Source organism: Balaenoptera borealis (assembly GCF_965194805.1).
Source record: "Balaenoptera borealis genome assembly, contig: HAP1_SCAFFOLD_436, whole genome shotgun sequence".
Taxonomy (NCBI): Eukaryota; Metazoa; Chordata; class Mammalia; order Artiodactyla; family Balaenopteridae; genus Balaenoptera; species Balaenoptera borealis.
The window spans coordinates 487439-503172 of NW_028123761.1; the positions used below are offsets into that span (position 1 = coordinate 487439).

The 15734-nt window shown below is 33.2% G+C and overlaps 1 protein-coding gene across 5 annotated transcripts in view; it reads left to right on the forward strand.

The window, feature by feature from the left end:
• DIAPH3 (diaphanous related formin 3) overlaps positions 1 to 15734 on the forward strand; it is a 518008-nt gene that overhangs the window by 379430 nt on the left and 122844 nt on the right. The window lies entirely within an intron of this gene.

Sequence of the window (15734 nt, forward strand, 5' to 3'; positions counted from 1 at the left end):
AAGTTCTACTTTGGGAAAACCTTAATTATGAACATTTCATACTTTATTTATTAAAGACATTGTTTAATAGTTTGAAAAATCTCATTTGCTTGAAAATTTTACAAAGTACTTGGACGAATTGCAAACAAACTCATGGCATAATTATGAAGGGCCAGTAATGTTAAGTCCCTGATGGGCTAATAAGTAATTTGGTGTTTCATCTGAGACTGACTTTACAATAAAGAGCAACTTGAAGCTAAAACTGTTTAATCATCAGCACCTGCACATCCTTTGGGGCATTCTCAAAGGATAGTTTTCCGTTTTCATAAGTTTCACGGGTCGTAGAAAGTTCAACTAAAAACACTGTCTTGAATGTTAAGATGATGAAGTGTTGGTGCCAGTGTATAGTATATCATGCTTTCCTGTTCTCACTGATAGCATTTTTTAATTGGATTTGGTAATACCAGAGAAAATAATTTGATTAATTTTTTACTGTCATTCTAGATTCCTTTCTAAAGCATCTACCTTGTAATTCTATCAAGAAAAAGGGGGGATGACAATTTTCACAGATCTTATGAGAATATAAATTCCTTCCATCCTTCCAATTGCAAATAAAGGTTTCTAAGAATAAACTTATTTTTCATGAGGTAGTTATAATCTATTTAGTTAAAAAAGTAATTTTGATGGAAAGCTGATAAGTAGATCACATACCTTTTACATTCTTAGAGACTTTAATGACTGGTATTAATTACCTAAATGTTTTTTCTTTCATGTTGCGTATCCCAGGAGTACAGGAATGCATTTTTAAGGTAGGCAACAGGAATTTCTAGGAAGCAGTCATTCCATATGGCTGAGTTTTGCCTCTTCTTAAGGTTAGGTAAAGTCTTAACAAGCATTTAGTGGGAATGTGCTGGACTCTTATGTGGTTGTTTACTTTGAGAGAATTAGCCTATGTCTTCGTAGTCCTAACATCCATCTCTTTGGAAAGCATGCAGATTTAAATTCAGTTTGTCTAATCTCATTTTAGGGACTTGAGACAAAATTGAATACTTAGGCAAGAAGAAAAGATTTTTGAGTTTAGTAAAAACTGTACTAAGAGATCCCTGGCTTACATAGCTTAAATATCCATTAATGGTGAAAGAAATATAGCTCTGAACAAGAAGACACTTATAAACTTAATATTTTTTTCATTTAATAAAATTGCCACAAATTTTCTGTTACAGAAATATACAAGACATTATCATATGTTGAAAAATGTTGAGTTGGGCAGATTAAACTATTTAAATAGGCTAAGAATCAAATGGAGAAGTGCAATCAAAACGTCAGGATCTGTGGAAGTCTGCTTGTGTCTTATACTCAAAATTTTATTTTACTACAATTTTATCTTATAACTTAAGGCTAATATATTTGTCAAGTAAAGGCATAGTTGGAATATAGACTATTTCTTAGGCTTCTTTGGGAGGGGGTAATATGCACATTGATTTTTTAAGATTTTACTTTTGGGGAAAATAAAACAACTATTAATTGTATCATTGGGCAATGTTTTAAGTTAGTTTATCAGAAAAGTCAAATTTCAAGTGAGGAATTTATTGGGAGGAAGAACACAAGAAACTAAACTCTTTTCCAGAAAAATCTCTTAAAGCTTATTAGAGTATTAAAAACAATGTGTGTGTGTGTATGCCAGGCACTTCTGTAAACCATTTACATGTATTAGTTCATTTAATTGTTAAAATATCCCTATAAGCTGTGTATGTGTATATTTATATATAATTCATATATATATATATGTATTAAATTTTTAGCAGTAAATAGCTAGACTTGAGGTCAAGAGTACATCTAGCTTCCATATTTAGTTCATCTTTTTATCTTCCCTGCCAAGTAATCTAGCTGTATTGGATGCATGTTTTGATGGTACTTCCTATCAACTCCATGTACCATCATATTCCAATGTCTCTGGATGGAAGGAATTTATATTCTCATAAGATCTGTGAAAATTGTCATCCCCCCTTTTTCTTGATAGAAACATATAAATGATGTAAGCTAGAAATGGCTCTTCTTTGATTTGTTACTGGATAAATAATTGTGTGTTTGAGGTATTTGGTTAATGACATAGTAATAATGAAAATAATTTTATAAGTTTGTAATAATATAATATTACTAATAATAATATTAATAATTGCTAACATTTATATAGAGTCTACTACTATGTGCCAGGCACTTCTGTAAGCCATTTTCATGTATTAATTTATTTAATTCTTACAATATCCTCATAAAGTAAGTATTATTTTACTGAAGAGGAAACTGAGATACAAGTCACACAGCTATTTAGTGTCAGGTGGAGATTCAAACAAAGACAATATGACTTCAGATTTCCTCCTTCTAACCAGTATGCTCTTTCTAATATACAGTAATAAGCTCAGATAGATTTTTAAAAATAAGTTCTGAAAGCAGTGAAATGTCATATTTACTGTATTTTTTAAGACATTCTTTTCATTTAGCAAACTGTTTTGAGTGCCTGCCTAGGAATGACTTTATATGGCTGTGCAATGTTAAATTGTTTACCTTTAGATTCTAAAACATACATGTATAATGTACCCAGGGAGAAATATACAGTGTATAAGAACTGCCACATTATACAAAAGTATTTAAAGATTTTTTTTAAATTTTATTTATTTTTAAATTTATTTATTTTTGGTTGCATTGGGTCTTTCGTTGCTGCGCGCAGGCTTTCTCTATTTGCTGTGAGCCGGGGCTATTCCTCGTTGCCGTGTGCGGGCTTCTCATTGCAGTGGCCTCTCGATTCGGAGCCGGGGCTCCAGGCACGCGGGCCTCAGTAGTTTTGGCATGTGGGCTCAGTAATTGAGGCGCATGGACTTAATTGCTCTGCGGCAGGTGGGATCTTCACGGACCAGGGATCGAAACCGTGTCACCAGCATTGGCAGGCAGATTCTTAACCACTGCGCCACCAGGGAAGTCCCTATGAAAGTATTTAAGAAATAAAGATATATGTGTTGGTCAACCTTCTAAAAGAACAAACTTTTGAGGACTTTGCTTTTCACAATATGTTAATAGGGATACCTTTTTTTTTTTAACATCTTTATTGGAGTATAATTGCTTTACATTGTTGTGTTAGTTGCTGCTTTATAACAAAGTGAATCATCTATACATATACATATATACCCATATCCCCTCCCTTTTGCATCTCCCTCCCACCCTCCCTATCCCATCCCTCTAGGTGGTCACAGGGCACCAAGCTGATCTCCCTGTGCTATGCGGCTGCTTCCCACTAGCTATCTATTTTACGTTTGGTAGTATATGTAAGTCCATGCCACTCTCTCACTTCATCCCAGCTTACCCTTCCCCCTCCCTGTGTCCTCAAGTCCATTCTCTACGTCTGCGTCTTTATTCCTGTCCTGCCCCTAGGTTCTTCATAACCATTTAAAAAAATTTTTTTTAGATTCCATATATATGTGTTAGCATACAGTATTTGTTTTTCTCTTTCTGACTTACTTTACTCTGTATGACAGACTCTAGTTCCATCTACCTCACTACAAATAACTCAATTTTGTTTCCTTTTATGGCTGAGTAATATTCCACTGTATATATGTGCCACATCTTCTTTATCCATTCATCTTTCTGTGGACACTTAGGTTGCTTCCATGCCTTAGCTATTGTAAATAGTGCTGCAATGAACATTGTGGTACATGACTCTTTTTGAATTATGGTTTTCTCAGGGTATATGCCCAGTATTGGGGTTGCTGGGTCGTATGGTAGTTCTATTTTTAGTTTTTTAAGGAACCTCCATACTGTTCTCCATAGTGGCTGTATCAATTTACATTCCCACCAACAATGCAAGAGGGTTCCCTTTTCTCTACACCCTCTCCAGCATTTATTCTTTGTAGATTTTTTGATGATGGCCATTCTGAATGGTGTGAGGTGATACCTCATTGTAGTTTTGATTTGCATTCCTCTAATGATTAGTGATGTTGAGCATCCTTTCATATGTTTGTTAGCGATCTGTATATCTTTGGAGAAATGTCTATTTAGGTCTTCTGCCCATTTTTGGATTGGGTTGTTTGTTTTATTGATATTGAGCTGCATGAGCTGCTTGTATATTTTGGAGATTAATCCTTTGTTAGTTGCTTCATTTGCAAATATTTTCTCCCATTCTGAGGGTTGTCTTTTCATCTTGTTCACTGTTTCCTTTGCTGTGCAAGAGCTTTTAAATTTCATTAGGTCCCATTTGTTTATTTTTGTTTTTATTTCCATTTCTCTAGGAGGTGGGTCACAAAGGATCTTGAAATGATTTATGTCATAGAGTGTTCTGCCTGTGTTTTCCTCTAAAAAAATGTGTCTGGCCTTACATTTAGGTCTTTAATCCATTTACAGTTTACTTTTGTGTATGGTGTCGGGGAGTGTTCTAATTTCATTCTTTTACATGTAGCTGTCCAGTTTTCCCAGCACCACGTATTGAAGAGACTGTCTTTTCTCCATTGTATATTCTTGCCTCCTTTTTCAAAGATAAGGTGACCATATGTGCGTGGGTTTATCTCTGGGCTTTCTATCCTGTTCCATTGATCTGTTAATATGGATTCTTAAAGATCCATCCCACTACAATACAACAAAGCATTTTAAAACATGGCTGTTTTGTGTGAAAGCAAGGGAGATCTCTGAGGGTAAAAAGGGTTAAAAAGAAAAGGACAAAACTGAAACTTACATGTTGAACATAACATAGATACACAAGGGGGAAAGCCAGGCTTGCCCTGGGATGCCAAGATTAAGACCAGGGCTAAATGCAGGTTAGGTACACTGCGTAAGATTTATATGCCAAGCCTAGGACAAAAGGAAATTAAACTTACACAGGTTACAAATGATACCTGCTTATTTACAGAAGCAAATTAAAAACTGTGCAAGAGGCAATTACAATTTTGATCCTCTAGATTCTTGCAAATTAAGTTTAATCAAATAAGAGTACTTAATCGCAATCAACAAACACACAAAGAAACAAGGCGTTGTATGATGAAATGATCATGATAGAACAGAACAATAGATACAAACCCCCAAGACTCTAGATACTGAATAACAATTTGTGATGTTGAAGTAAATAACAGATGAGATTAAAGAGAGAGAAAGAAACAGGAAATTACCAAAAATGACGAAGTAGGTTTGAAAAAGAATTAAGATAGAATTTAAGGAAATGGAAGCATGATGGTTGAAATTAAACATGTATTAAACAGCAGACTACATTCAGCTGAAGAAAGAAATGGCGAATTAGACAATAGATCTAAAGAAATTGTCCAATGCAATCCAGGGAGACAATAAGATTAGAAGTGTAAAAGACATGTTAAGAAACATGGAGGACAGGGTGAGAAGGGCTACCCCTTGCACCATGAGAGTCTCAGAAAGATAGACTCGAAGGAATGAATGAAAGACAATATTCAGAATGATGGCTGTGAGTTTTCCAGATCAAGAATCCATAGAATAGGAAGTACAACCTATACCAAGCCAGATGAATAAAATGAAATTCACTTAAAAAATATTGTAATGAAACTGTAGAACACTAAAAGACAAAATCTTAAAAGCAGCCAAAGAGAAAGATACAATCACTAATGCAACAACAATTAGATACAGATGACTTCTCATTAGCAAAAATGGAAAATAGAAGAAAGTGAGATATTTTCAAGTGTTGAAAAAATTACTGTTCTCTTAATTTGGGGTATTCAGCATAAGCTCTTTATAGAACAAGGGCAAAATTAAACTAATTTCAGATAAACAGATAATAAAGGTGTTATCTGTGAATATCCCTTTGTTAAAAGACATTCTAAAGCAGAAATTGGCAGACTTTTCAATGGGCCAGATATTAAATATATGCAGCCTCTGTTGCAACTACTCAGCTCTGCTATAGCCATGCAAAATCAGCCATGGTCAGTAGGTAAATGAATGGGTGCAGCTATGTTCCAATAAAACTCCATTTACAAAAATAGGTGGCTGACCAAGTACTGTAGTTTGCTCACCCCTGCTGTAAAGGATGCATTTAAAGAAGCAGAATTTTTATTTAAAGGAAAATTTGAGAGACAAGAAGGCATACCTACCATGAAACTAAATGTATAGAAATGAAGTATACAATAAAACAATGTGTAGCTTGTTTTGCACAGAAGGGGAGACAGAGCTTAACTATTGGACAAATTGTTAAGTAAATTGAATGAGATATTTGGAGCTCAGGTATTTTATATTCTCTGTATTGTTCAAAGGGGAGGAAGGGAGGTCACGATATCAATTAACATCATTAATTTGTGTATTAAAATTACAAGTATAGTCAGTAAAAAATAGTATAAGTTCCAAACTATAGGGTGAGAAATGGACTAAGAAAGACATATGAAGTAAAACAAACACAAAAACTGCATGTAAAAGGAGGATAGATTAAACAGGACAAATAGAAGAAATAATGTAAGTTGTGGACACAAATATTTTACAAATTATAATAACATTTTAAAAGACCATAAGATTGGACAAAAACCAAAATATAGTCTTATGCTGTTTATAAGAAACTAACCAATAACCCAAGGATACGGAAAAGTTTGAAGTAACAAAACAGTTAATGAAATACAAGACAAATATTAATTAAAAGAAAAAGGGAAACTATGTTAATAACAGATAAAATAGACTTAAGGGAATATTATTTCATGATAAAAAGCTTAATTCACCAGAAAGATACGATTCAAAAATTTGCATGTGCATTATAACATGGCATCAAAATAAACATGTAAATTATGACAAACTATAGGAATAAGTTGACAGATAGCATTATATTAGAAAACTTCAACAAAGTTCTCTAACTTATTGATGAGTCAAGCATAAAAATATTGCTAAAGTTATGGGAGCTTTAAACAATTCAATTAATAGATTTGATTTGATACATGTGTATAGAACCCAACCCAGCAATTAAAGAACACATATTCTTCTCAATCACAGGTAGACCTTTTATCAAGTTAATCACATACTAGAGATTGTGAAACAAATCTTAATAAATTTGTAAGTTTCAGGTTTATTCATTGACCACAATAACATGAAGTTAGAAATAAAATTTAAAAGGGTGACCTTTTAAAACCTTTTAAAAGAATTCTAAAAACATACTAAATAATTCATGTATCAAGGAAGAAATCATAGAAAAAGACAGACCTGAAAGTACTGAAAATACATCAGAATTTGTGGGCCAAAATAATAGTGGTGTAAAGAAATTTATGCCCTAAGTCTTTATATTAAAAAATCAGAAAGACAAAGTTAATAAGGTTAAGCATCTGACTTCAGAAATTTAAAAACAATTATACAATCCAGAAAAAATAGAAGGAAGGAAATGAAGGGGAAAAAATGACTTTAGAGAATTTTTAAGAACCAAAATGTTCTTATTTCGATAAGACAAGTTAATTAGATAAATTTCTGAAGAGATTAATCAAGAAAAAAGAGAAACAGTATTGAGAATGTAAGAAGGAATATAACTATAGATATAGAAGATACTAAAAAAAAGAGCATACTGTAAAAATTTGTAGGCCAGAATTGGAAAGGTCGATAAAATGGATAAGTTCCTAGGAAAAAAAATTACATATTGAAATTGACTTTAAAAGAAATAGAAAACTTTAATAGGTCTATGACTAATTTTTAATTTAATGACTTCAAATCTTCCAACAAATTAAATACTTGGCCCAGAAAGTTTTACAAATGAGTTTTCCTAAATTTTAATTAAACGATTATTCCAAACTAATAGAGTGTAAAAAAAATTATGACCAAATGTTCAAAAAGGTAAATTCTTCATGTCCAAGTTGAGCTTATCTCAGAAATGGAAGTGTGGTTTAGAATTAGAATATCCATGTCACTACATTAAGAGTTTCAATAGATTGAGAAAACATTTGATAAAATTCAACCCTTGTTCAGATTTTAAAACAAGAACAATAAACTTGTTGAACCCTCTATCCCTCAATATGAAATGTAGGACAAAGGGAACTATCTTTACCTAATAATGGAAATTTAACTTTTAGCTAGTACAATACAATAAGACAAGAATGAAAAGTATAAAAACTGAAAAGGAAGAAACTAATCATCCATTATGTATTTCTTATTTTTAATAATTTTAATAATTTTCCTGTAGGTTCCTTTTTGCATTATTCATAGGAATAATTCATAGGAATAATGCAAAAATGAACCTACAGGAAAATTATTAAAAATAAGAAATTTTATCAATGGTATGTATAGAATCAACTACATTTTTTACACATTAGTTACAAAATATTGAAAAATCATAATTTAAAAAAAACACATCATTTATAAGAAATAGGAAGAGAAGATACAGACAATAAATCTAACAAAAGATGTCCAAGACCTGAATGGGGTAAATTCTAAGTTTTTTTCAATAGACTTTTAAAACGAAACTTAATGGAGAGCCACATCATGTTCATAAATAGAAAGATTCAATATTGATATAAAGATATTGATATAAAGATATCAATTCTCAATTAATCTACAGAATCAGCAATTCTGTTCAAAATCCTAATAAGCTTTTTCAAAACGCTTAATAAGTCTATTCTGAAATATAGATGACAAAGCAAAGGCCCAAGAATAGTGCAGTCATTTCTAAGAAAGAAAAGGAAGAAGAAAAAAAAGATATAAGCTATCATAATTAAGACAGAGTGTTATTGGTGCAAACATGGATACATTGATCAAATGTACTAAAACAGTCCCAAAACATCAGCATGTATATGGACACTTGAAATCCAGAAGAGATGGCTTTGTAGATCAGTGGGGGAAAGGATAGGCTACTTGTGAAATTGTTAAGGGTCAACTCATTTTTCATATGAAAAAATTAAATCGGATTCCCAGCTCATTTTATTCACAACTGTATTCACAAATGTTGATCCCAGTTAAATAAAGTAGGTACTGAAATGTGAACATCATTTAAAATTTTAAGAAGAGAATATGGAGGAATATTGTTGTCTTTGATGTAGGGAAGGATTTCTTAAATAATATATTAAAGGTATCAACAATAAGGGAAAAGAGATTTTTGACTACTACATAAATTTGAGGACTTCTGTTTACTGCAAGACAACATACATAAAGTACAATGACATTTACAATCCAGGATATATTTAAAAAGCATAAAGCTAACAAAAGATTAGTATCCAGAATATTTAAAGAACCACAGTCATTAAGAAATTGATAACCTAATGGAATAGTGGATAAGAGATAGGAATAGGCATTTCATAGAATAGGAAATACAAATATTTTATAAACATGTGAGAAAATACTTAAATTAATAACCATAGATATACAAGTTAAAAGCATGATGTGATACTATTATATTATATTATATGGCAGGTATATACCTGCCATATAGGTAAAAACTGATGATAACAGTCTTGGTGAGTATGTAGGCTATGGTTATGTACTGATGGTGGGGGTGTACTTTGGCTCAACCACTTTGAAAACACTTTCACATCACCTAGTGAGACTGAAGACAGCCCTCTCCTTTCATTCATCAGTTGTGCTCCTATCCTAGAAAGCAGTGGCTTTCAAACTATTTGACCCTAACCCACATTGTAAAATAATATTTTATAATGGGACCCAGCACTCTTATATTTATATATTTTTTGAACAAAAACAAGCAATACTTATCCTCACTGCTTATGTTATGTTCTAAAGTGTTCTGTTCTCTTTCACTTAAAGAGTATCTGTCAACAATTTCTAAACAGATCTAAGAACCAATGAGAACTGCCATTAGAAAAAACTCTTACACATATACACAGGGAAACATACAAAAATGTTTGAAACTGCGTGGTTCATCATAGCCCCAAATTGGAAACAACCCAAATCCCACTGATAGGAGAATAAATAATGAAACACAGTTTATACATAAAAATATGGATGGATCTTAGAAATATAATGTAGAGTGAAAAAAGCAAGTCATAGAAGTTTACAATAAAGGATAATGCAAATATAAAAAAAACTCAAAGATAACATTTATGATAATAGCCACAATTTATGGAGGATTATACTCTGCAAGACTTCTAAATTTTACATACATACACATACACACATTCATTTAAATTTACTGGCTTTGGGTTATTTTGCTTTCTCTGAGAGAAAATGTGTTGTATAATGCTATAATGTATATTTAAACTAGTTGTGGGAAAGTTCTTGTTATTACATTTAGTTATGAAGAAAACAAACTATAGGAGGAAAACAATTGTGAACTGGTGTATTTTATTTTCTTCCAAAATACACACACATGAACACATACAGACACATGTATATTTGTTAACATATATCTATATATTTTTGTATGTACATTTATTAATATACCTCTGTATATTTTAGAGATATTTTAGAATCTTCTATTACCATAAAAATCACATGAGCCTTAGGAACCCAGGTTAATTATTGGTTATGCCTTTGAAGTGAACAGTCAAAATGTGACTGACGTTTTAAAATCCTCTAGACTGGTAAGCCCATAGATCTTTCAGACAAGAGCATGTACCAGGCTGTGTCTGGAAGTTCTGCAAGCACTCAAAGAATTTGTTTTGGCATTACATAGGTGAAAGTAGTTAGTGGCAGTGCAGTTTATTTACCAACTGACTATATGGAAAACCAGGTCAAGAATAAGTTGATTAAAAAAGAAATTGTTGTCTTATAGCTAACTATGTATATGGCTCACCCTTAACTTTCCTTTCTGGCTTCAAATTTTAGAATTGAAGTAACTAAGAGGCAATTATATCTAGAGTAATGCGGTTTTCTAAACTTTTCTGTTTTAGGCTGCTTCTACTTCTCAAAATTTAGGATAAAAGAAAACTCCAAATTACTATTTGAACTGAGATAGTATTTTCAGACTAACTGCCTATTTCTGTGCTGTCTGTTCGTATTTTTCCAGCTAAAATTCTTCTAATAGTTATAATGTTCGAATAAGATACATTTTCAATGAGATAGGCTTTTAAATGAGACTCTATAGTGCATTTTCCATAAAACAGAATAGCTTTAAGAACTACTTCAGACCTTATTTCTAAAGGTAAACATTATTTTTATAGATTCTAAGAAGTAAATTTGACTTTTTATTGCCCAATGGAATACTAAAAGGGTGTGGCACTTATATCTGGCAATAGGTGATCTATTCAATGTTCTCATTGAAATGCATCCAGTCATTAAAGTAGAAAATTCACATCTGGAAATTGTATGCTTTAATAAGTTTGAAAAATAAGCTACATGATATATTTTTTATCTATTACCCGTTCCTCTTACTCATTTCCCTCAAACAAGAAATAAGCTTTGATTCCCAAATATTTGCCTATCCTTTGTCCTCCACAATCCACCTTTCCTTTCCCATCTCCCTTATACATACATACACGGGTGCACATGCACACACACATACAGATATACACACTTGTCTGTGAGACCACACTTCTTTTCTTTTCTTTTTAATAGATCTTTATTGGAGTATAATTGCTTCACGATACTGTGTTAGTTTCTGTTGCACAACAAAGCGAATCAGCCATATGCATATACATGTCCCCATATCCCCTCCCTCTTAAGCCTCCTCCCTATCTCACCATCTAGGTCTTCGCAAAGCACTGAGCCGAGCCTATCTCCCTGTGCTATGCTGCTGCTTCCCACGAGCCAACTATTTTCCATTTGGTAGTGTATATGTCTATGCTACTCTCACTTTGCTTCAGTTTCACCCTCCCACCCCGTTTCCTTAAGTCCCTTTTCTATGTCTACCTCTTTATTGCTGCCTTGCAACTAGGTTCATCAATACCATGGTTTTTATTGTTTGTTTGTTTGTTTTTTAGATTCCATATATATGTGTTAGCATACGGTATTTGTTTTTCTCTCTCTGACTTACTTCACTCTGTATGGCAGACTGTAGGTCCATCCACCTCAGTACAAATAACTCAGTTTCATTTCTTTTTATGGCTGAGTAATATTCCCTTGTATATATATATATATATGCCACATCTTCTTTATCCATTCATCTGTCAATGGACACTTAGGTTGCTTCCATGTCCTGGCTATTGTAAATAGTGATTCAGTGAACATTGTGGTACATGTCTCTTTTTGAATTATGGTTTTCTCAGGATATGTGCCCAGTACTGGGATTGGTGGGTCATATGGTAGTTCTATTTTTAGTTTTTTAAGGAAACTCCATAATGTTTTCCATAGTGGTTGTATCAATTTACATGATACACCAACAGTGCAAGAGGGTTCCCTTTTCATTGCACCCTTTCCAGCATTTATTGTTTCTAGATTTTTTTGATAATGGCCATTCTGACCGGCGTGGGTTGATACCTCATTGTAGTTTTGATTTGCATTTCTCTAATAATTAGTGATGTTGAACATCTTTTCATGTGCCTCTTGGCCATCTGTATGTCTTCCTTGGTGAAATGTATGTTTAGGTCTTCCGCCCATTTTTTAACTGGATTGTTTGTTTTTTTGATATTGAGCTCCATGAGCTATTTGTATATTTTGGAGATTAATCATTTGTCTATTATTTCATTTACAAATATTGTCTCCCATTCTGAGGGTTGTCTTTTTGTCTTGTTTATGTTTCCTTTGCTGTGCAAAAGCTTTTAAGTTTAATTAAGTCCCATATGTTTATTTTTCTTTTTATTTCTGTTACTCTAGGGGGTGGGTTAAAAAGATCTTGCTGTGGTTTATGTCAAAGAGTGTTTTTCCTATGTTTTCCTCTAAGAGTTTTATAGTGTCTGGTCTTACATTTAAGTCCTTAATCCATTTGGAGTTTACATTTAAGTCTTTAATCCATTTGGAGTTTATTTTTGTGTATGGTGTTAGGGAGTGTTCTAATTTCATTCTTTTACATGTAGCTGTCCAGTTTTCCCAGCACCACTTATTGAAGAGGCTGTCTTTTCTCCATTGTATTTTCTTGCCTCCTTTGATGTAGATTAGGTGCCCATATGTGCGTGGGTTTATCTCTGGGCATTCTATGCTGTACCATTGATCTATATTTCTGTTTTTGTACCAGAACCATACTGTATTACTGTAGCTTTGTGGTATAGTTTGAAGTTGGGGAGCCTGATTCCTCCAGCTCCATTTTTCATTCTCAAGATTGCTTTGGCTATTCGGGGTCTTTTGTGTTTCCATATGAACTGTAAAATTTTTTGTTCTAATTCTGTGAAGAATTCCATTGGTAGTTTGATAGGGAGTGCATTGAATCTGTAGATTGCTTTGGGTAGTATAGTCATTTTCACAATACTGATTGTTGCAGTCCAAGAACATGGTATATTCCTCCATCTGTTTATGTCATCTTTGATTTCTTTCATCAATGTTTTATAGTTTTCTGAGTACAAGTCTTTCGCCTCCTTAGACAGGTTTATTCCTAGATATTGTATTCTTTTTGTTGCAATGGTAAGTGGGAGTGTTTCCTTAATTTCACTTTCTGATTTTTTGTTGTTGGTGTATAGGAATGCCAGAGATTTTGTGCATTAATTTAGTATCCTGCAACCTTACCAAATTCATTGATTAGTTCTAGTAGTTTTCTGGTGGCACGTTTAGGATTTTCTATGTATAATATCATGTCATCGGCAAACAGTGATAGTCTTTCTTCTTCTTTTCCAACTTGTATTCCTTTTATTTCTTTTTCTTCTCTGATTGCTGTGGCTAGAACTTCCAAAACTATGTTGAATAATAGTGGCGAGAGTGGACATTCTTGTCTTCTTCCTGATCTTAGTGTAAATGCTTTCAGTTTTTCACCATTGAGTATGATGCTTATTGTGGGTGTGTCATATATGGCCTTTATTATGTTGAGGTAGGTTCCCTCTATGCCCACTTTCTGGAGAGTTTTTATCATAAATCGGTGTTGAATTTTGTCAAAAGCTTTTTCTGCATCTATTGAGATGATCATACAGTTTTTATTCCTTAATTTGTTAATGTGGTATATCACATTGATTGATTTGCGTATATTGAAGAATCCTTGCATCCCTGGGATAAATCCCACTTGATCATGGTGTATGATCCTTTTAATGTGCTGTTGGATTCTGTTTGCTAGTATTTTGTTCAGGATTTTTGCACCTATGTTCATCAGTGATATTGGTCTATAATTTTCTTTTTTTGTGATTTCTTTTCTGGTTTTGGTATCAGAGTGATGGTGGCTTTGTAGAATGAATTTGGGAGTGTTTCTCCATCTGCAGTTTTTCAGAAGAATTTGAGAAGGATCGGTGTTAGGTCTTCTCTAAACGTTTGATAGAATTCGCCTGTAAAGCCATCTGGTCCTGGACTTTTGTTTGTTGGAAGATTTTTAATTACGGTTTCAATTTCATTACTTGTGGTAGGTCTGCTTATATTTTCTAATTCTTCCTGCTTCAGTCTTGGAAAATTCTACCTTTCTAAGAATTTGTCCATTTATTCATGGTTGTCCATTTTATAGGTTGCCTTCTCTTTTCCTAACTTATGTTGACTTTTTAGCAGCCGTCGTCTTATAGGTGGTGCTTAACGTATCATCAATATGAAGCCATATGGTGGAAAAAATATAAACTGTAGATAGCTTTCAAGTCTTGCTTCTGCCTCTTATTTTCATTGTAGTGAACAAGCACACAATCATTCTAAGTCAGAATGGAGGATGCAGATTCCATTTTGAGGAAAGGAGGGATTGCATATTAAAATATGTATTATTGCAGCTGGTATTTCATAGCTTAGCAGTAATATTTAGTGTTACTATATATCATGAACTGTGAAGAGTCTGAGAATTTATCAAAGTTTCATGATTTCCATAGTTTCGTGGATGTTGGTAAAGACAAAAGACCATGGGGTCAGAAACGAAGAATGGTTTATTACAGCACTAGTCATAGCTAGAGTAAATAATTTCGTAGATTCCTGATCTCAGGTTCGCACAGGGCAATGTGAAGAGGGCTGGGTTTAATACCTACACACATAGTGCTTTGTATTACTCGAAGGAAATCCTGAATTTAGGGAACCCAATCTTTTTTCAGAATTAGTAAGACTATTTGACCTTCGCCCCAGTTTATCATACTGGACAGTAAACAAATCCATTTGCTTAAGAGGTAGACACTACCTCTATCTTCCAAGAGTGTTCATTATATAAATATCTTTGAAAAGATAGTTTGGAACAAAGGTGCTTCATTAGTACTTGTATCTTAGAGTACTTAGTTTTGCACTCTCTTACTTGAAAGTCTTTAGTTGTTTCCTCCTTCCTTGAAGGAAACTCTAACCCCCCCTATCTTGCTCTAGAAGATCCTAAATGATCAGGCCCCAGCATATCTTCTGACCTTATCTAACACCACCATACTGGCCTCTTTCTTCTCTCTCCAACCCACCAACAACCTTTGCATTTGTTTTTTCCCAGATCATTATCTGGGTAGCTCCTTGACTTTGAGCTTGAATCAAATCAGAGAGGGAGGCCTTATCTGACCACCTAATGTAAGTTAACTGTCCAGGCATTCTATCACATCATTCTTTTAATTTTTTTTGTAGTACTATATTTATTAAAGATTTTAATTGTTTATCGTCTGTCTTTGCCTCCTGTCCCACCCTATCACACAGAATGTAAACTTGTTTTAGAACTATATCTCTATTTCCCAAGTCTTTAGGTTAGTACCATTTACTATTCAGTCTCTCAGTAAATGTTTATTGCATGGATGGATGGATGGATGAGTCTAATATTCCCTCTATTCTGTGCTTTTTTTCCTCCTTTTTTCTTTGCAATTTTCCTTTTATTGTTTTGATCAATAATACTAAACTTTATT